The sequence below is a fragment of the Suricata suricatta genome, chromosome 10 (assembly GCF_006229205.1).
Source record: "Suricata suricatta isolate VVHF042 chromosome 10, meerkat_22Aug2017_6uvM2_HiC, whole genome shotgun sequence".
Taxonomy (NCBI): Eukaryota; Metazoa; Chordata; class Mammalia; order Carnivora; family Herpestidae; genus Suricata; species Suricata suricatta.
The window spans coordinates 70,131,998-70,154,876 of NC_043709.1; the positions used below are offsets into that span (position 1 = coordinate 70,131,998).

At 44.4% G+C, this 22,879-nt stretch overlaps 1 protein-coding gene across 6 annotated transcripts in view; it reads left to right on the top strand.

Annotated features, from left to right (window-relative positions):
• The window catches only part of PRICKLE1 (prickle planar cell polarity protein 1), a 110,611-nt gene that overhangs the window by 68,016 nt on the left and 19,716 nt on the right, over positions 1-22,879 (top strand). Inside the window, exon 1 of one of the 6 annotated variants that reach the window (XM_029954881.1) lies at positions 21,574-21,721. The exons of 3 other annotated variants lie outside the window; for them this stretch is intronic. The gene's annotated coding sequence lies outside the window, so the exon portion shown is untranslated. Of the gene's footprint in view, positions 1-21,573; positions 21,722-21,984; positions 22,298-22,879 lie in introns of those variants that run through there. 2 more of the 6 variants (XM_029954883.1, XM_029954882.1) reach the window with 2 other exon arrangements.

Below are 22,879 nucleotides of genomic sequence, written 5' to 3' on the forward strand. Positions count from 1 at the left end.
TGGTGAAGAGCACTGGGTGTTGTATGGAAACCAATTTGACAATAAACTATTCAAGAACTAAAAAATAAATAAATAAATAAATAAAAACAATATGTACACCCCTCCAAAAAAAGAAGTTAATAGGGGCTCCTGGGTGACTCAGTTGGTTGAGCATCCAACTCCTGGTTTCCACTCAGGTTGTGATCTCACGATTTGTGAGACTGAGCCCCCATCTCTGGTTCTGTGCTGGCAGTGTGGACTCTGCTTGGGATTCTGTCTCTCCTACTCTCTCTGCCCCTCTCGTGTCTCTCCCTCCCTCTCTCAAAATAAATATGCTTTAAAAATGTTTTGGAAAAAAAAGTTAATAGATAATGTGTTTTCAAAAGAACAAAAAAAGAAATCAAAGAAGTACTATCTCTGTGCTATCTAGAGTAAGTGGAGATAAATAGTAAAGGAGTAAAAAGAGCATGAATGTGGTTGCTTTGGGGAAGCAAAAAAGGAGAGAAACAGGACTGATGTTTTTCAAAACAAGCCTTTTAGAATTGATTAAAACAATTGTTTTTAACATTTGGTTTTGAGAGACGGAGTGCAAGTGGGGGAGAGGCATAGAGGAAGACACAGAATCCGAAGCAGGCTCCAAGCTCTGAGCTGTCAGCACAGCCTGATGTGAGGCTTGAACTCGCGAACCCTGAGATCATGACCTGAGCCGAAGCCAGATGCTTAGCCAACTGAGCCACTCAGGTGCCCTTAGAGTTATTTGATTTTTAAATTTTGTTCTCCTATAATTTCAATGAAACTAAATTTTAAAGAGAAATTTTAAAAATGGAATCAGCCAGGATGGGCAAAGAAACTTTGTTCTCATTTTAGTAATGTGGATCTTTCAATTTGGTCAGTCCTTTGACAACATGTAATAGATCAGTTCAGATTTAATTTGAGCTCATCACCCCTTGAATTTCCCAAAGTGTTTCTGTTGGTCTGCATGGGTTAGTGAAAGAATTCTTTGTGGCAATAATTAAGCTGTATTTGGATAACCATTTCTTATGAGAACACTGACAAGAGATTCAGAAAAAAGAAGGAGAAGGAGAAGAAGAAGATGATGAGGGTCTTTCTTCTTCCTTGGAAGAACTATGAGATAAGAGAACAATCTGGTGGGGCATCTGATAGTTTACTGGAACATTCAAGAGGAAGATATGAAATGCAGAAAATAAAAGGTTCTTAAATCCCAGAATAGAAGACAGTTTCAGTTGCTGCAACCTGAAACTAATTGCTTTTATTAGATCATTAATGTTTCATGATTGGGGGTCTATTTGTATACCATACAACTGCTGGACTATTTTATTGCAATGATGATGCCTCAAAGGAGTTTGAAAAGCAACACATGCATTTTGGAATGGTTATAGTCCTGGGGGCTGCTGCATATACCGAATTGAATAGTTTCCTAATATACAATGAGATTGTACCCATGTTTTATTATGTAATAATTTCCTAAAGGAGACACATTAAAGCTTTGAGAGAGGCATGAAAAATGAGGAAAGCATTGAGAATGTATCCAAATCTATAGGGAGTAGATCGTGAGTTACCTCAGGGCAAAGAGCTGTGTTTCTTCATCTTTACACCCCAGTGCCCAGCACGGCTGCTTAAACACATTTATGTAACAAATACTGAGTACCTACTATGCACCAGGTTCTGGAGCTACGTCAGTGAACAAAACTGATAGCAATCCTTTTGTTTGCAGAGCTTACATACCTACTGGGACAGGGGGTGGGGCCAGGGGCAGGGGCCAAACAAAATGATCATGTAAAATAATAATCTGTCAGATGGGAAGAGGTGCTAATGAAGACAAATAGCTCAGCAAAAAGAGATAAGGAGCGTGGGGTAGAGAGAGGGCAAGTGAGGCGTTTTAAATAGGATCTGTTCACTCAAATGTTGAAATTATTTCTTGACCATAAAAAAATCCATCCATCTCTCTTGGAACTTCATCTGAACTTTTTATTTGATTTATAGTAGGACCATCTTGTTGAGTAGTTAAGCCGCTCATTAGGTTGAAGCAAAGACAGGAACCTAAAAAGAGCTAAGGCAAGGGTACTGGCAAAGCACAAGCCCAGTGAGGGCAGAGCGATCCCTATGGAGACCTAGGCAGATTCTAGTTTCACAGACCTCAGTCTTTCTGGTCCTTAGCAAAGCCACCAAGCCCTTTGCAAAGTACAAAGGATTCCCTATGATCATGGGAGGTTGTTTGCTTGTTTTGAAAACACCCTTGGCATCCTACAGTGTACAAAGCACAGGCACTAGCTTTGAAAAATAAAGGAAACCTTACAACTTAACCTGTGATCCAGAAGAGATCCCCATTTAGCCTCCTTTCCCCCCTTTACTGTCCTGCTTCCAGCATCCAGGTGCCTGCGTTTCTTTGAAATAATACTATTTATATATGTCTCTAATACACATCTCCCCCGAAAAGGCTGGGGAATTTCAAAGGTCAGCTTTTAAATCATTTTCACAGATACTGGATTTCCATACCTCCTTCCCAGTGGACCCTGACTTGGGAAAATAGGCATTTGTTTTTGATTTTCAGAGAAGTTAGACAAACAAGGCCAGCGGGTCAGAGCCTCCACCACGAGGCCAGATCCTCAGAGGGAATTCACTAAATTCTTCTTTCTGTTAACCACATACCTGCAGGCTTCTCTTTGCATCTTGCAAGCCAGTATAGTCTTTTATTCTGATTTTTATCCCTGTCTGCAAAACTCACGTGGACACCTGCAGATTATTCTGGGTTATCAGCAGACATCTCTCTCTCTCTCTCTCTCTCTCTCTCTCTCTATCTCTCCCTCGCTTTCTAATGATGTGTGAGGATGCAGCTCCCGAAGCTGGCCTTCCTTCCCCCTTGCCCACCCCCTCTCCCAACCCCAGCAGCTCCTTACGCTGGTAGAATAATGAGACCCTGTCTTTTGAGAACACAGCGTATGAAGTAAATGGTGTTTAAACTGAAGTTTTCCCCAGGCTTTACTGGTAAAGACGGAGAGTCCTTGATGACTCTGCAGGCACAGTGCCCTTGACGGTCCTGCCTGGCCTTTGTGGTGGGATGAGCTGCTGGACTGAGTGTGTAAACATCACAGTGAGGGGCACACTCGGGCATCCCCTGGGCAGTGCCTGCTTCTTTTGAAGTGTCTGGTGATTGTACTATTGTCATGCCAGTTGGAGGAATCCTTTGTTTTACGATGCAGGGCTCTGAAGCGGCAGCTGATAAGACTTGGGACCCTGGTGTGAAACTGACCCTTTGAACTAGGAAAGATCTTTTAAGATAAGCGGGCCTTGGCATTTTTATCACACAACTTTTTATTAGAGCTCTTAGTGGAGCAGCTTACTGTCATTGCTAGACATGGAAATTAAGGTTTTCCAAGCTCTTCTGTAATAACACAGACAGGGTATGGACCCCTTGAAAGTCAACATCGCAATAGAGATTTGGGGGGAAAACAGCATCAACTTGGAGGGGATTCATTTGTTTATACTTTTTAAAAAGTTAACTATACCAGGAATCAAATACAGATGAAGCCCAGGGAAAGAATTTTTCAAGAAAGTGTTCTGCTTTCCAACTGACATGATTTAATGACCTTTCAGACCAAAAGACACAAATTATTTCTTAGGAAAGGTCATTGGTAGAATGGGAAGCAGAAGAAAATAGAATATGATAGTCATTTCATAATTGACTTTAATATCCTGAGTGTTCTATGTCTTGGATATTCTCATAAAATTAATTGCATTCATCATTCAGTCATTCAATCACTCAACAAACCTTTGTCAGGCCCTGCCTGGGGGGTGTTAGACTAGTTCTCCCATGCAGGATTGAGCAAAATAGTCCTATCCTCCATCCTCAGAAGTCTCCCAGCCCCAAAGAGACTCCAGACATCACACAAGTAATTAAAGGGTAAACGGAATATGGTAGGGAAGTGACAGGTGCTGTGAGAACATTCTTTTTAAGTTCCTTAGAACTTTCTTCTGGTGTGTGCTTCAAAGAAAGATTTTGTTTCCTTTTTCATCAGTTCTGTGAGAATTTCTACATCTTATGTTCAAGTATGCCTTCCGTCTTTTCCTTCATGTTAGCCTAAATGCATCTCTAGACAGATTCCCAAAATAGAATTTTCCATTTCAGATTAAGGAGTTGGAGATGAGTTAGAGAATTTAGAGTACGTGCCTGGGAACTTTCACTTGAAGTTCTGTACTGTCTAAACCCCAAAGACAAAAGAAGACAAAAAGGGTGGTGTGGCCGCTCAGACTTCAGGCACATCCCTGTCGGGGGTCTTCTCTGGAAGAGCGGCGCTCACCACCAGCACGGCGTTGCTTTCAGATAAGTGCAGTTATTTCTACTTCACCCCTCTGGGGTGTAGCAATGAATTGTAAAACAGTCTTTTGGTCTAAAATGGCCCCCTGTATGTACAGCTGACCTCCATCCTTAGGTTTTCTAGACTGAAGAAATCAGAGAATTACAGGATTTCACAGTGAAAAGATCTGAGAGATCATCTACCATTTTGTGGATGAGAAACTGAGGGCCGTAGGGGTCCAGGTCTCCCAGGCAATCGTGGGCAGAAGCAGGTGAACAGTGACAAGCCCCCCTCTTCATCCCAGGCTCGAGTGCAGGACCACAGCCTCCCAAGGGCCCTGAGCACCCCTCCCCTGAACCAATGCTGTTTCTCTGTTAATGCTTTTGGTACTTGGCTGCCCAACTGTGTTTGAAGCCAGACAACTTTGAGATATTTCCCAAATGTTTAACCTAAAGCAAATTTCTCTTATTATTTTTCCTTTAAACAAACAAGAAACAAATAAACAATAAAGCTAGCTGTAATAGCTCTCTAAATAATAAACACATAGAGCTCTAAAGAATAAAGCTATTTATGCAATAATTTTTTAATCAATGAGATCCGTTGATGGGTTTTACATTTCTAATTTGGTATATATTATATACCTATGTATAAAACTGTTGAGCCCAGACCAATAAAGGTGACCCTGAAAACTGTAGTAGGGATTTCTGGATTTATTACCACTTGCCTTTTTTCCCCCCAAACAGTAGCTCATTTGTGGGAATTACATTACACATAATGTTCAGACATACTTCAGTTTCAAGCCAAGAAAAGTTCAAGGTAATGGTCCAGGATATTCCAACAGGAAAATATGTTGTGCTAAGATTATTGCCATATAATAAACTTCACAGTGGCCTTAAGCAGTAGGAGTTTGGAGGATCCTTTATAGAAATAGTCCAGGGCCAACATGCCAGCCCCTGCCCCTCTTCCTGTTCCCTCCCTCAGAACCACATTCTCCATACTTTTCGTTTTCCACTATAACCAGTACAAAAGAAGGACTATGATTCTTTGGTGAATTTTTAAAAAGGTAAAAGGTGTTCTCAATCATCATTAAAACATACTTTCATTTGCTTAAACAGTTAACTTTTGTAAAACCCCAAAGTGACAAATTGATGGATTAATTCAATGAGATTGACATAATTGCATTTCATATCCTGATAAAAATCACACGGGAACAGGAATTGTAATCTAATCCTTCTGCGAATCCTCAGGTATGTATTTCCCTTGTTCTCCGGCTAATGAGGAAAAATTAATACCATCAATACTGAGATGCAACCTGGTGATAAGCTCACATGTTTTCTGTCACGTGACTAGCCACCATCATCTTCTCTTTCTGTGCATTAAATCAACACAGATGTGGCTTTCGAAATATCCATCAACATCATTTTGGTTCTGCTGCCTGCTCGGCGCGTTGCATCCTTCACTGACGGTGCGACAGGGGAAGGGAGGTCAGTCCCTCCGGAAGTCTTCCTTAGGACAATACGGTAACAGCTGCAGAAAACTTCTCCCATGCAATAGAGCAGATCAGAAGAGCAAGAAGAAATCTGTAGGACTGGTGCAAGAAAAAGGAAAAACACGTAGCTGCAAAGAGCAAGAGACTCAATCGTGAATAGACTGGATTGTATGTTGTCACTCTGGGGGAAGTAGCGAGTTGTGGGAGAATGTAGTACTCCCCAAGTGCATGAGAGTTTGTTTAGTTCAAAAAGGTTTAAATGCAGTCCCAGCTTATGGATGTAAGGGTCGTGTGATTTACTGTCTTTCTGTTTTGTCTACACTACTCGATATGCTTAGTGTTGTCAGTAAATATCCCCGTCCCCCCCACGTGACCTGTGATCTGCCTGCTGTGGGTCCATGTGCCGGACGCTCCTGAACACTCAGAACTCAGGAGGCAGCAGCTGCCCAGGGGCCTCTAAGTTTCAACAGCCCCCCCTCCCCCCTGGACAGCAGCGAATTTATATCAATGGGAAGCTTGCCTCAAAAGCCTCGGGAGGAGCCCTGGGGTGACTCAGTCAGTTGAGCAGCTGACTTGATTTTGGCTCAGGTCATGATGCCAGGGTCCTGGAATCAAGCCCTAAATTGGGCTGTGTCCTGAGTGTGGAGCCTGGTTACGATTCTCTCTCTCTGCCTCTCTCCTCTGCTCTCACATGCAAGCACTCTCTCTCTCAAAAACAAAAACTTCAGGGAAGTGGAGTTTACGTGTAGGAAATGTGCTGTAATTACAAAAACTATGCATAATTAAAATTAAGCATTGTGTGTCCACAAATAATGGATTTAAATATTAGATGTGAAATGGCTCTACCTTTCTTATTTTGTAGGTTTTTTTAAACCCATTTTACCAAAAATTCATGAAACACCATAATTTTTCAAAGGTTTTGTGGATTAAAACGAGCAATACAGCCACACCAAAAGAACAGTGTCACTTAATATAATAAAAGAGAAGTTAACTTTCATTTGAGAAAGACATCCTTACTAAAGTGGGTCAAATCCCTAAAATAGCATTTATCCTTTCAGAGATTTTCATGAAAGAGATCCAAGCTTCACTCATCAGCATGAGCATATCAAAGACCTTGTGGTGTCCAGATAGAATTTTCCATTGACTAACACCACTCAATGAAAACTTAAAGTAGCTCTTCATTCTCACTCCGCAAATTTACCATGGCCTTAGGAGAGCTAGTTCACCAAAGCAGATGATGTCCTATAGATCAGTCCTAATCCTAGTTACAAGTTGCAGTTACCTAGGGAGACAGACTTACTGAATCCAAATCTATAGGGATACAATGTAGGCATCTGTATTGCCAATGGTCTGGATGACCTAATTCCCATCCATAATATCTAATGCCAAGTACTCTTGCCCCATTCTACAAATAGAATTTTTAGTTCATTGAATAGATATTTATGGAATATCTGCGCAGGACAAAACAGTGCCACCTTTGCTGGGAATTACTGGCCTGCAGCCTACAAAACATACACACCCGGGGCGCCTGGGTGACTCAGTCGGTTGAGCGTCCGGCTTCGGCTCAGGTCGTGATCTCGAGGTTCATGGGTTTGAGCCCCGAGTCGGGCTCTGTGCTGACAGCTAGCTCAGAGCCTGGAGCCTGCTTCGGATTCTGTATCTCCCTCTCTCTCTGACCCTCCCCTACTCGCACTGTCTCTCTCTATCAAAAAATAAATTAAAAACTTTAAAAAAAAAAAACCACACACACACCCATCTCAAATCCATCTGTCCCCATTAATGCACGATCAGGGGAGGGTTCCAGGCAGTTATGTTGGAATCGAACCCCAAAATCTGGGAAGTGGCCATTTTTGACCCTCACACACTGAGGAGCCACAGTGTCCTGTTTTGCAGGGTTCTCTCCTTAAAGCCTGAAGCATTAACCAGAAAGAGGCAGGGACAGAAAATGGAGGGAGGATATTGTTTAGACTTCTGAGGGATTCGATTTCTGAATTGCAGCCATTTTTTGAGGCTCAGCCACATTCCTGCCCTGTGTTTTCTGAGAGATGTTTCTGTGTCCCTCCAGGAAACTATCAGTCCCCACCCTTCTTCTCCTTAAGTTAGTTTAGTTACTTGCAACCCTAAAGTCTTAACTAATACAAACCTCATCCAGTGTTTTCAACACAGTCCAGGGCACGGTTAGCACAGCCTTGTCCTGTAGCTGCAGAGCCTGGATGCCCCCAAAAGGGAGAAGTACCCATCTGTGGAATCAATTCCAGAGTGACCTTCGTTCTGTTCATATTTTCTGCCCAACAATGTACTTATTTTGGAGGCAGATACCCTTGTTCCTTGTCAGAATATACTCCTTAAAGACACTTGAATTATAATGGAGCGGTTTTCCCACTCTGCCCATGAAATTTCATTTCCTGGCACCTCTCCCAGGCCTCCTGTCCAGGCGGCGCGCCTCTGAGCCGATCCTGGCCCTGTTTTCAGAAATCTGCGTTCAAGTGTTCCCATCCTTCGCGTTTTAAGTACCCTCATATTATATGATGTAGACTTTTCCTAAGACCCCACTTTTGTTTGCATCTCATTTCCCTTTTTAGAAAACCATCAGCAGAATTGATACTTCAGTGGGATAAGTATTTGGAAACTTCTAAAATCCACCTCTGGTTTTTGTGAGCAAGTGGGGTTTTGTGTCTGTATTTTTTTTTTGTCATAGACTATTTAAACTAAGCGTCTGTCTTAAGCCTCTTTTTCCCGAGAATCCCCCGTGTCACATAATTCAATAACCAGAACCCCCTTTTGAATCCATGCAATTGGAGGACAGGAGGAGCACAGAGAGGGTCCGTGGGGTTGTAGGAACCACAGACCTGATGTAGCCCTCAGCTCTCTATTAAGGGAGTTAAGGTATAAAGAAGGTATTTGGGGGATATCAGGATACCCACAGCTGAGAATCACCCAGCAGTTGGGAATCTTCCGATCCATTTTGATTATTTCAGGGATTCATTTACCTATAAGACTCAGAAGAAAAATTCACCTACATAATTTCCGTTACTTTTTATTTATCTTTGGTTGTCTGATCCTTTCTGCTGAAAAGATACTGAAGCCAGCAGCTCCTAATCCTTTGTCTTGTGTGGTGTGTGTTGCATGAACGATCTGTAAATAGGCCGTCTCTGGGGAGGCCCGCGTTCCTTTCTCAGCAGTTCCTTAGCTAAGGTCTGCATTGTGATCATCCATTTGGGGAAAATTCCAGGGGTTTTAGTGTGTCTTAATTTCTTTACTACCCGGTACTCCAAAGACTCTGTCCCTCTGTGTAAAATGAGTGTGAGGGAAGTCTGGACATGCTCATCCCAGGTGGGAGAAACTCAGCCCAGGACTTTACTAGATCAGTAACAGGTGTGAAGTGTTGTCAAAAGGCTCTTCTCTTTGACAGCTGAATTGAGCCATAAAATTTTTGAATAATTTATGCACGTCTGTGGAAGCCCAGATATGGATTGTTAATCCGGGGTTCAGAATGTGCTCCTGTCGATTTCACAGTGAAGTCCTAAAAGTTAATTTTTTAGTGTGTCTCTTATCTTCGGCATAGGTAAACAATACTCAGATTGCCCCCGAAGTCAAAAGTAGTTTTGTAAGCTGTTATCCATGGTCTCAGCATCTTCTGTTTGTTTTGGAGTTTATCACAATCACATGTTTCAGTTTATATATTAAAACATTACAAGATGGCCAAGACGGGAGTTAAGAAATCTTTAAACCACCTTTAATTTCGGTTAACTGCTAAGTTGCCTACTCTTCTTGTAAGCTGGATTTTTCTCCTGCAAATTAAAAAAAAAGAAAAGAAAAGGAAAAAAAGGCAAAGCAACATACGGTTTGCTGCACTCATTGCTCTTCCTAGCCTGCCTGTTTTGCATTAGGAGGTTATGGAAACCTAAGACTGAAAGGTCCATAAAGAAAACCTTACGGCAAAGGAAAGAAATAGAGAAAAGAGGCGTCTGAAACTTGGCCCCTTTCCCCCATTTGCCCTAAAAATACATTCCAGAGCAAAATGTGGGTCCCTGATAGTTGGAAATAGAAAGGAGCAGAGAAGCAAATAAATTTTTTTTTTAAATCATACTTCTTAAGTACTGTGGTTAAGTCGCCCCTATTTTTTGCCCTTAAGAACTATCTAAAATGTAAAACCATCTGGGAAAAATCATACAGAACTGTACATGGCCATTCATTCCTGGGTCATTTTGTAAGCTAATTGTTGGTTCCTCCCCTATTCAAGTCAAGAAATGCTACCAGGAATCTACCCACTGAGATTCCTAAGTGCCACACCTGTCGGCCGACTCCTAGCAGTAACATGGCAGAGGCCTCCGCCCACTTTCTCTTAGTCTCTCCTAGCAATGCTAATAGTGCGTATTTTCCTTATAATGCCCAGAAAATGTGCAGTCTAGATAGCACACTAGTGGTCATCTGGAATCCTTTTTCCCTGTATAATTCTACTATAAATTTGTTTTTAACGTCTATTCATTTTTGAGAGACAGAGAGAGACAGAGCACGAGTGGGGGAGGGGCAGAGAGGGAGGGAGACACAGGATCCTAAGCAGACTGAGCTGTCAGCACAGAGCCCACGGTGTTGTTCGACCCCACCAACTGCGAGATCCAGACCTGAGCCAAAGTCAGATGCTTATCCGACTAAGCCACCCAGGCCCCCATAATTCTACTATAAATTAAATTTGTTATTAGATAGCATTGGCATCATAATGCCCACATTCCTATTACAGGTTTTCAAGAATTACGAATATTTATGTATGCAGTCATATTTATTCTCCTTAAGAAGTTTCTTAATTAAGCATGAGAAACAGCATGACAGACATTTTTCTGTAGATTTTAATTTACCTGATCCTGCAAAAATAATATGGTGCACTTCATGAAAGGTCTTTTTAGGAATCACAGTTGTAGGTTCAAGAAAGTCATTTTAAAGGTTCTTGGAAAGTTATAAGTGTTGCTCGTGCAGGAATTTGCCTTCCTCTTGTATCTTTTGAGTTTTGGCTCCATTTGAGAGGTTGTCTAACTGTATCATTGGATTCTTTCAAAAAAACTTTTGACTCGTCAGAGCCTAAAAACATGATATGTTGTAAAACTATTTTTTTTAATGTTTACCTATTTGTTTTTGAGAGATACAGAGAGCAGGTGCATGAGCAGCAGGCAGGGCCAGAGAGAGGGGGAGAGAGAGAATCCCAAGCAGGCGTCACGCTGTCCATGCAGAGCCCCTCGTGGGGGCGGGCTGGGGGCCGAACTCACAACTCTGAGATCATGAGACCTGAGCTGAACTCAAGAGTTGGACGCTTAACCCCGCGGGTCACCCAGGCTCCCTCATCGAACTATCTTCTCATGATACTTCCAGTCTTCATTAAATTGCTGTCCCTTGCAAACATACTTTTGCCAAAGGAAAAGGGAAGCATTTCAGAGATTCCTCGAAGCTGGTTAGAGTCTGTTGAAAGAGAAGCTAAAACTTCAGAAATGGTTGATGATGGAAATCTGGTTTGGTCCATTACGTAAGCAACAATGCAGCTGGCAGTTTGTGTTAAGTAAAAATGTTTGCCCCTCAGTAGGAAGCAGATTGTCTTTACAAGCCCCTGTGATGTAACAATATGAGACCTCATAGTCTCCTTTTATTTGGGCTCATCTGCAAGAAATGTTTGTTGGGGGACATCTTGACAATTAGAATTGCCCAGAAATGCTGCCAGACAGAGTATTAATTCTGTTGTCTTTGTTTTTCATTTGCTGCAACTGAACTGAAGGACCTTAGTATAAATATGTGTATATATACATAATGTATTACGGGTCTGGGAGTTGAGGTGTAATCAGTTTTGTCTGACACATCTATTAATGGCTGCATTATTTCAGTGCCTTTGCCTTGAGGACGCGAAATGCATTCAGAATGGGTTACCCACAGACTTAGGAACGGGACCGTCTCACGGTTCGGTCTTTGTTCAGTGTCATCTGCCTTTCAGCGGAGGAGGTGATGGTGTGGCTGCTGAACCCGAGAACAGAACCTTGAGTCAGCGCTTAGTACGCCCTGATACTGGTAATGACTGAGTGGGCTCAGAGCCACCGTTACATCTGTGAGCATCAGATACAGGCCACTTTTGTTGCATTTGAACAATAAAATGATTTTGCATCTGTAGAAATTAAAATGGTACAGTGAGCTGCTTCGAAAAGCTGACGGTCTCATTTGTCTGAGGATCTCCAGGGTTGGGGGCTGAGGGATCCAACTCCTTTGAGTTGCACAACTCTGGTCCTAGAGGCCAGCAAACTAAGGTATTGTCATTGTGCCCCCCTCAGTGACTGACAAGTACCGCTTCATTTCTACCCAAAATAGCGTATTTCTACCCAATAGCATATTTCTACCCAAAATAGCAAAACTTCTAGAATTTTTCTTCCTACTTTCTGATGATGTTGCTGAGGGACAAGTTGGGGAAAGCTAAGCGTTCTATTTTGCTATTTATAAAAAGCTCTGCTTTAAAAACCAACAGGCTTTGATATCAGACTGGGTTTTGAATTCGGGATCTTGCATTAATTTGCTGTTGGTCAAGATGGCTGAGCAAGCTGCCTTAACTTCTCTCATTTGTAAAATGAGGAATATAAGATCTACCTTATGCTTTTACAAGGACTTAAAAAAAGATATTTGTACAGGATTTAACACAGTGCCCAGCAAACAAGTCCTCGAAAAGTTCTAGCTGCTGTAATGATAACAGTAAGGGAGGTTCATTTGGTGTTCGTGGATTCTTCCTCCGTGGTTTCTTCACCACAGGAAATGAAGTCCCATCACACCGTTGTCAGAATGACACACAGTTCTGGTACCTACTTGATTTCTCATTCCACGCTCTCTTGAAGTTACCGATTATTCGCTGAAAGGCGGGCCTTCTACCAGGTACTTTGTCTCTGACTAACCTAACTTCCAATTTCATTACTCCACATTCTCCAGGGCTGATGGCACAGAACTCCATTCACTTTACATTTATTGTTGTGTCTCAAAAATTCTTCTTCAGTGTGGCCCACAACAGGCCATTAATGATTTGGTTGTGTCTTAAGGGGTTGGGTTTGGAGCGGTGTGCATGCGTCTACTCTAGGAACAAGACTGACATACTCAAAATTGTGACAACTCAAGGGAGGGGACTGTGTGTGGTGCGGTCTCCATCCATCCAGCAATCCATTGCGACTGTTTCACTGAACTGTGTGGGCTGGGCTTGGCAGAAGGAGAATGAAGGCAGTTGGGATCACTTTGAAGCAGCTAGAAACACCAGAATGTCTGTTTCCCAAAAATGTATCTCTTCCATACACTAATATTAACCAAAATAGTGGCTCCGGCCCATCCTTATTGGTGTAGGTGCTGAGTGGAAAGGAGAGCTTCTGGGTTGTCTCAAAGCTGTGTGCTCAGAAGAAAATCATGGCACTCCAGTGGATACAATTTCTTTTCTTTTTATGTTTATTTTTGAGAGAGAGTGACAGAGCACAAGCAGGGGAGGGGCAGAGAGAGAGGGAGACACAGAAGCTGAAGCAGACTCCAGGCTCTGAGCTGTCAACACAGAACCCAATGTCCAGCTTGAACCCACAAGTGTGAAATCATGACCTGAGCCGAAGTCTGGCTCAGCTGACTGAGCCACTCAGGCGCCCCATAGAATTTCTAATTAAGAAAGAAAATAACTTGTAATTTGGGTGGAGGGACCCGCCTGAATTAGGTGGGCGTCTAAGGATGTACAGAGGGTCCTGGAGCAATGGAAGCACAGCCTGGAGCCCTCGCTGTAATGGGGCCTCAGGGAACATCTCCTGGGCTTATGGCAAATCGTGTCCTGAAATAAGAGAGCTGGCACATCACAGTGAGTGGCTAGACCAAGCCAGGGAGAGGGACCGGCCGGATTAGACAGAGGGTCATGAAACAGCATGATATGGCTGGAAATACAGAGTTACAGAGCCCAGGGTCAGGTAGGACCATTGGTGGTGATGGAGCTGGAGGAGTCCATGGGGGCTCGACATGGAGGCCGCAGAGAAGCCGTAGAGCAGGTGGGCAAACTGAAGAAGGGATTTTAAAGTAGGAGAATGAAGCTGTTCGCATTTGTGGTAGTCAAGTGAATGGCTAGAGGGGAGGGTGAGAAGAAATGAGTCGGGCTCCTGTGGGAGCCCCTGGTGGGGCTGGGCAGTCTCAGAGGGAGGAGGGATAGGGCCAATTGGGAAAGCTGAAAAGACACAAAGACCTGCTAAGTAACACAGAGAGGGTAGGCAGGCAGCAGGGCCTCTGGGGTGAAGGAGGCCCCGCGTGGTGGTTGTTGGTGGCTTACTCGGAGCATTGGTGGTACCACAATGAGACAGGGCTGGAGGAGGAGGTCGGGTGTCGGTTTGGAGGTGGCTGAGGCACCTGACTTTGAAGTTTAAGCTTTCTGGAGCGGCCTTAGTGGCTAAGTCAGTTAAGCGTCCAACTTCAGCTCACGTCATGATCTCCCAGTTGGTGAGTTTGAACACTACATCAGGTTCGCTGCTGTCCGCACAGAGCCCACTTCTGATCCTCTGTCTCCCTCTTTCTCTGCCCCTCCCCCCCCCCCAAAAAAAATAAAAAAAAAATAAATTTGGACTTTCCAAAGAGATTTCAGGTTAGCCAGTTAGTGTTCCTAACAGATCTCATAAGCCAAAAAGAATAAATGGCCTAAGTGATAAACTTCACAAGATTGCTTTAAATATTAAAACTGAAAAATTTAACTTTGAATTTGTTAACATACTTTTCTTAAAAACAAATACAAATAAAGAAAAACAATTAATGGACTGTTAATTAAGATATAAAAAGGAGTACTTAGTATGTGCAAGGTCTCAGTCAGGTCCTGTGGAGAACTGAATGTGAACAAGACAGCAAATACTTATTGAGAATCCTGCAGGTACCCAAGTGCCTAACACACCCGGCCTGTGCATCTGTCACCTACCAAAACAGGCAGGCTCCCTGCCCTTCGCCCTCTATAATTCAGTGTAAACTCAGTGTTGAAGAGACTACCGGTGTGAGCATAAACGACAAAGGAAATATTAAAAGTAACTTCTATCAAAAGGCAGTTACTCATCCAGAACTATGCGATTCAAGACCAGTAGAACAACGTGAATTCCAAATCCTGTCCCTGGCACAATTTCATTAAAGGCGTCTCCACTACAATATCACCTCGCTTAAATTCCCACAAATTCCCACGGTTGCAGAAAGGGACTTGAGATCTCAGATAAGATAAAGAAATGTTACTTGAGATCTCAGATAAGATAAAGAAATGTTATGGAAAACTTTGCTGACCTTTTTCTTTTTGGCAAGAGGCTTCTGGCTGCTGGAAACAATTCTTTGCTGACACCTCTCTAAGAACACCTTGATTAGTTCAGCACACAGGAATAGCGTTAAAAGCTGGCGCTTCTTTGTTGGTCCGGATTCTCCCTTGTGGAGAATGAACCATTTTAGTTGGTGGAGAGTTTAAATCGGGTAAGAAAATACATAGGAGAGCAAAACAGCTTTGCATGTGTAGTTCATGACGTAAAGCAGCAAATACTCCACAATTTTAAAATTTAAAACAGAGCAGTATCTATTATTTAGATGTTTTGTATAAAACATGAACTGCGAGATTGTAGACCCCCCTCCCCCAACACACCAATGTCATTTTCAAGGCCATTTTGACCTCTGTAGTAGAAGTTGGGTAGTTCTTCTATGCAGATTATCTTCTAACCTGAAAATGACGTGCCTGTTTCTTTCCCAGTGATGGACCCTGAACTCTTTAACACTAGCGGATGTAAATACTATGTTTTCAAGGTGAATATCAACAGAAAGATAAAGTTGGAGCTTAGAAATGTAAATTCTGGGCACCTGGATGGCTTATGGGTAGAAAGTGCGACTCTTGATCTCCGGGTCATGAAGTTGAGCCCAAGTTAGATGTGGAAATTACTTAAAATAAAAAAGGTAAGACCTTCAGGTCACCTTGAGTTTGTCTCCCATGGGCAGTGAAAAGTATTTGCTATTTCAATTTAGAGTTCACAGCAAGGCTAAACTGTCAGTGTGTTTCAAGTAAACTGCGGGAATGTGGATTCATTTAGGAATGTCCGCACCCATCTGCCTCCCTAACCCCCACCACACACGGGCCACAGAGTCCAGTTCCTTTACCCTCGGACACATGGTCTCAACTGCTGAGGCAGCTTCTAAGCTTTTCCCATCCAGCTTCCCTGCACTGCACTCTCTGCCCTCCCTCTAATTAGGGCACAGATACAATCACATAGCTCTCTGATTGAACTCTGTGGCTCCCGTGGCCTCTAGAATAGCTTAGAGGCCCTGCGTTCCTATGGGCATAGTCTCCAGCCTCCCTCTTACCTTCATGTCATCCTATCACGTTATCGTGGGCTTACCAGGAGCTGCTCACTCCCTTGGTCCTCAAGCTTTGAGTGGCTCCACCTGGCTGGGGCCCCATTCCCTACCCCCGACTCCACTGCCGTAATTACCCTGATCAATTACTTCTAATCCCTAAAGGCCTGGATCAAAGCTTCTCCCACCTCCACACTTCCTTGATCTTCACCTTATTACCAGAATGGATTGGTCAGCATTTCCTCTTATTTCTGTCTTAGAATTTTAACCACCCTATACAACATTAGAATGTTGTATGTTTTGAAAAATGAAACTCTTTTCCCCCATTCATCTTGTGTATTTTCCTGTGCCTTCGTTTTGAAGTAAATCAAGATATAAAGAGAATATGAAATTTAGGATATGAAATGCTTAACTCAAGGGAAGGGAGGGTCTAGGTCTGACAGTGCTGCCTTTCAGGAAATATCTTTTGAGTCAACCAAGGAATAGATCAGTGACTGACTCAACGGATGAATGCGCCTCCCGAATCAGGATGTCTGACTCCTTGGAAAGGTGGGGCTGGTGCATCCCCTTCCCAAAGTGTAGATGAGAAATGTGGCAGAGACCTCAGCATTAAAGTTTGTGACCGACAGGAAGACACAGGGAGAGGAATTATGCGTTCATGTCTTTTCCCATATCAACTAATAATAAAATCAGAAGCATCACTTTTGGCTTCTAAGATTCTTTTCCTTATGTTAATATTGTAGTGTATTTTCTTTATTGTTTCTTAACCTGTACAAGTTTCATTTGATCCTGATAAAAAGAAAAAGGTTATAAATAGTATGAAAATACCTTTGTTTTACAAATGTAAATTAAAAAGTGATACAGTGTCCTAGAATCTGCCTTCCCTTAGCAACCATATTAATGATTTGGTATCTCTGGCCCTCTAAATAGTTCTGCTGCGCATAGGCTAGCCTGTGACAATGTGATCATACTCTGTATTGGATTTTGCATCTTATCTTGGATATCCTTCATGTAGAGATCTCACAGTATTTATTGGAAGATTTATACCTTATTCCTTAACATGTTGGTAGGTTTACAGTAGTGACGTCTTAGGAACGTATTAAACCACAGATCTACAGGAGTCGAGGAAGTTGAAGAACTTAAAGTCAAGATGTTTGAATACTGGTTTAATGATCTGTCCATGAAAACTAACACACATTTCCTGGGGGTGGGGAAGGGACAGTTCAGAAAAGGTAGCTGAGGGGGTGGGGCGGGGCTAGGAGAGCTTCCCGTTTCTCCCGGAAGTCACAAGCCAGAGCACAAGGGAAGTGAAAGGACCTGATTGTGCCTTGTTCTCCGTCCCAGCCTGAGCCGGGGACTCCAGACAGCGCACCTGGAAACACGCATCTGGCATTTGTGCCCTAGCCAGCTATTCAGTTTTTAAAAGACTTGAAAAATACTAGAACTGGTGGAGCCTCCGTGAGCATCTAGCTCGAGGTGAGGGAGCCTGAGGGCCGACCTGGAAGCTCTTGTAGAAGCGAAGTTATTTGTGGGAAGGGGGGGCTTGGGGAGAAAGCAACCTAGAGCTTCAAGAGAGAACTTTTCCTTGAGTCTGTTTCAATACGGAGGTTCCTATTTTAGTAGAAAAATGGATTGTGCTCCCTCTTCCAAAGTTCTAACCATCGACCTAGCCCCAAACACTAGCATTTTTAGAAATGGAAAAAAAAAAATGAATACTTTGGAGAAGTGATTTATTCCAGTGTCACAGAGAGAGTGAAGTTGACAGAGAAGAGACATTTCAGTCTCCTGAGAGCCCAGCGCAGCGTCAGGGGTACTTGGACGGAGGAGTCACATCCCTCTCAAAGGAGGTATGCGTTGGGGGAGGGTTGGAGTAGTAAATCTAAAGAGGGATTGGGTGTAGAAAAATGTAACAGAACCAGTGCTCTCTAATCACATTGCTTTAAATATAATCAAAGGGCGAAGAAAGTAATTGGAGGCCTAGAGGAACTGTAACCTGTTATAAAACACGTAATGCCTGTTAACTCTAGGAAGAGCTGATTCCTGGTTTGGGGCCCTTCCCTGGGGGCAGGCACTACAGACTCAGCCTAGAACTTGCAAATGTGCTGGAACCCACTACACTGGGGGCACCTGTCCAATCTGAGGTACACAGAAATGTCTAAAATTAACAAGAAAAATTTTTTTTTCATAAACATTCAGTGGTAACAAATTTGGTAACAAGGATAAATTATGATTATTCCTCTTAATCTCGTTTTTAAAAACAAATCTGGACAAGATGTAGGATCCCATAGATTGCTGTCAACTCTGTTGTATGATTTTGCGATTAAAAAAATTATTTTAAAAGGCATTTTAATTAGAAATTACATCCTACTACATACAGGTATTGAGATTCTTTTAGTTACCTGTCTCCATCTTCAGAACAGCCAAACTGCTGTCCTTGACCATGCTGTCAATGAAGTCTAGAGCTGTTGCCCTACATAACATTACCTCTGCCTGCTGACCCTCAGATTTAATGAGTGAGATGTTATTTGATGAATATTAGAGCCCTTGGTCTCTCTTCTCTATTAAGAAACTAAAGGGACGCCTGAGTGGCTCAGTGGGTTAAGCATCCGACTTCAGCTCAGGTTATGATCTCACAGTTTGTGGGTTCGAGCCCCGCATCAGGCTCTGTGCTGTCAGCTCAGAGCCTGGAGCCTGCTTCCCATTCTGTGTTTCCTTCTCCCTCTGCTCCTCCCCCACTCATGCTCTGTCTCTCAAAAATAAATAAATGTTAAATAAAATTTAAAAAAAAAAGAAACTAAATCAGGGGCACTTGGGTGGCTCAGTCGGTTAAGCATCCAACTTTGGCTCAGGCCATGATCTCATGGTTTGCAGGTTCGAGCCCCGCATTGGGTTCTGTTCTAACAGGTTGGAGCCTGCAGCCTGTTTCAGATTCTGTGTCTCCCTCTCTCTCTCTCTGTCTCTCTCCCACTCGTGCTCTGTCTCAAAAATAAATAAACTATAAAAATTTTTTAAAAACCAAATCATTTAAATAGGCTTCCTTGATTTCTGAGCTTTAGTTACAAATTCTTCCAAATGTATGGGACCAAGAGCAATTCTTACTGTTAAAACTAAAATGCAGGTCTGTTTTAAAATGAAAAACAAAACAAAACAAGCAAAGAACAGAAAGGACCTCAAGGTCACTATGTACGAATCACAGGAGAGCCAAGAAATAGCACTTAGGGTTGCTTTATATTCTGTACTTTATCTCTTTCTTCCAGACCCAGTAGAGTTGGCAGCCATTTGACAAACACAGCGCTGCCTCTTTACTTCTTTGCCCTTGGCATGTTTCTGCTTTTTTCTATCACAGTCTCTTCCATTAGGACACTGTAGTTCAGGGTGGTTTTACGTTAGAGACGGACTGACTTGTCCCACGATGGTATATCTGTAGGGCCTGAGAAGACGGTCCCAAACTCATTTGTTCATTTACCTCCGGTTTTTGAGCTTGTCTGCTACGTGCCAGGGACCATTCTAGGTGCTGAGATTACAGTAGCGAATCACGAAAGTCCCCGCCTTCTAGGGAAGAGAAAGACAGCAAATAGACGTAGAATAATGTCAAGCTGAGCTAAAAGCCATGACGTGAACGGTGCAAGCCAGAGAGAGGGATGGTTTGGGGGGAGTAGGAGGGTTGGAGAAGGCCTCTCTGTCAGGAGGTCACAGTAGAGCAGAGACCAGAATGGGGAGAGGGAACCAAGTCCTGTGAATTTCTGGGCTTCCTTTCTCAGCCTCCCCTCAAGTGTGATCTGCAAGCAATGAATATTCCACCTGGCTGAAACAAAAGGGTGCTGGTCGGGGGCCTTGCTCCCCATCCTGCATAAGTTCACCCTTGACAGTAACAATGCCTTTCAGACCAGACTGAAGTCTGTGGCATTCAGATGGAACAGCAGTGGGAAGCTTTTAACTCTGCCTGAAATGCTTCATCACTAAAAACACTGACAATAGGCAATAAAGCTGACAGTACTTGCCGAAATTGTAACAAACGGTATTTACAAGTAACTGCCTTCGAGGAAGCACACTTAGCAATGGCCGGCATTTAATACTGATAAGTGTTGCTACTGGTTTGTAGTTGGCGAGGGTTCTGTGGCCTTGGCTGATGTGTAGCTGTCCTTTAAAAGCTGTTTCAAAAAGGATCCACCTGGCTTAAAGCATTGGTCTGCTGATACTTCCTTTATCATAATGATATGATAGTTTAGGGTTTAAGTCAATAACTGACTGCACTTTGTTCCCATAGATGGGGTCAGCTGATGACTTCCCCGAGGAAGCCCAAACAGAATGAAATAGGAAAAAGGAAATCTGCCCTAGGTCTTCAGGGGTAATTTCACAGGTCCACAGAGGAAAGTGGGAACCTTGGAAGTCCTCTGCCTGCCCTCGGCAGTGCTGGCACAACCCGAAGGCTAGAGGAGCTCTATATTCAACTGTTGAGGAGCAGCCTTCAAAACTGGACTCTGTATTGGCCAGTAGAGAGTCTATTCGAATCACAAATCCTGTTGTTTGAAGCAGTATTTCCAAATTAGTCTACCAGCAGAGCCACACATTTTTTTTTGGTCTCTGCCACTTTAAAACAAGAGCTTAACAAGGGAGCGTCCCCTCAGCTGCCAGGCTTTAAGGCAGAGATAACAGAAACTGGCCCCAAGTTGTTGACTGCTCTATTTATGGGAACTTGTTTGTGTATTTTTAAATCAAAGTTACAATGGACTATTGTTCAGTTGAATAATACTGTAGAAACATATATGTTACAAATCACTCCCAAGGAATCCTGGTGGTTCAGGATTTTTTTTAACCTTAACGAAAAGGTAGGATACCTAAGGAACCAGTGACCATTTTAAGTTGCTCTTATTTAACAGCACTTTATAAACCGAAACAACTCTTGAATATCTAAATAATGCATCTTTTTCTCTCCTTCCCTTGGCATTTTATCACCTTGTGATAAGGCAGCTATTGTAGAACTTAAAACCTGTAGTTCAGAAGAGATCCATCCTACCCCAGATGCTGATTATACTGATCTATCCTTTCTTTTTCTGGCTTGCTTCGGGGCACTGGTTTTGCTTCTTTTGGTCCTTTCTGTAGACAATTAGCGCCAAACTTCACTTTTTCTCAGTGTATCTGGAAATAGCTCAGAAACCAGATTAGCCTTTGAAATATGAGGCACGTTCTTGTGTTTGAATAATGATATTCACTTAACCTATTTATAAAAACTCTTACTCATGTGCTTGATTAAGTGTATCCCATGACCCGGCACCTTTTCTTTTGCTGTTATTTACCGATAAAAATAGATCTCCTGCGCTAAGCAGTAGGAATCACTGCGAAATGCAGGAAAAGTCCGAAGAGGAGAATTCATATGTTAATGAGCCCTTCCGAGTGAGAACTTGGTTAAACGTGCCATTTGCTGACATCATGTTTATGGGGCTGAGTGGAGATGATTTCTTTAAGAGGTGGCCTTGCATAATTCTCCCAGCGTTTTGTGGCCCGCGCGTGCACCTGCGGGAGGGGGAAGTTTACATAAGCGCCCTGGAGTATGCATCTCAGCTGCTCCTCTCACTAGGGCTCCTGGGAATGGCGCGGGCGGACGGAGGTAAGGTGCTCCAGCCGCGAGGCAGGCCAAGTGGGTGGGTAACTTTTCGAGGAATAATGTGCGCGCGGGACCTCGTGGAGACCTGCCAGGGGCACGGTCAGCAGTGACAGTTCCTGGAAAGCGGGCGGCCGCGAGATCTGGCTGGGCAGGCGCCTCCCGCGGCCGGGAGCCGGGAGCCCAGCGGGGCTGTGACGCGAGCTGGGCGGCCGGCCCGCGGCGCTCCTGGGAGGGTGGGACCGGCAGGACGCGAAACGGTTACTTTTTTAAATGCGGGCTCTGGTTACTTTTGAAGCTCGCCGGCCCCAGGCACAGAGCGGACACCGGGATTTTTCTTTCCCGGGTGGAGGATTCTGGAGGAACGCAGAGCTGGGGCGTGGGGGATGCAGTGGCCTGGACGAGGCGACTCAGACGGGGGAGAAGAGTCGGCGACGCTGGCGGGGACAGAGGGTCTCCGGGGAGCTGAAGGACCTTTTTGCCGGACCCCCTCCCCAGGGCTGATTAGGGAGCTGCAGTGGGTGAGGATCGCCGCTTTGCACCGAAAGGGGGCTCGCGGGGGACAGCCGCGGGTGCGGGGAGGTGAGTCAAGGAGGGGCGGGGGCGGCAGCGACCCCTCGCCAAACGCGCAGGGCGGGTGGTGAGCCGCGACAGGGGGCGCGGCCCGCCGCGGTTTTACCGGGGCCCTGGGCTCGCCGCCCCCGCCCCGTCCCTGCTAGGGTCTCCTCCGGAAATGGGTGGGCGAGGGTGACCTGGAGGGCACTCGGTCCCGTTTTCCTTCGGGAACCACCCCGCGCCGGGCCGCCGGCATCGGCAGGACGCAGAGCGGTGGGTGCAGAGGGCGCGCCGAGGGGCTCCGCGGGCCGCGGCGGGTGTCGGGAGGGGCCGCAGGCCGCGTTCGGCTCTGCGGTTGCAGGTGGGGAGCGGCTGTCTGGCCCCGGGGCTCGATGGCAGCCGGGCGGTGGGGACTCCACGCCGAGGGCCGCAGGGGTGCGCGCGTCGCCGTGCGCCCGCGGGGAGGGGGCTTCTCGTCGGAAGTTGGGGGAGAGACTCGGGGACCGGCGGCCGCTCGGTGTCGCCGTCAAGCCGCGGGGCGAGTGCTCTTCCTGGAGGGGACGCTGCGCAGAGGCGGCGCGAGACTTTGCGCCGGAGGTGGGTCAGGGG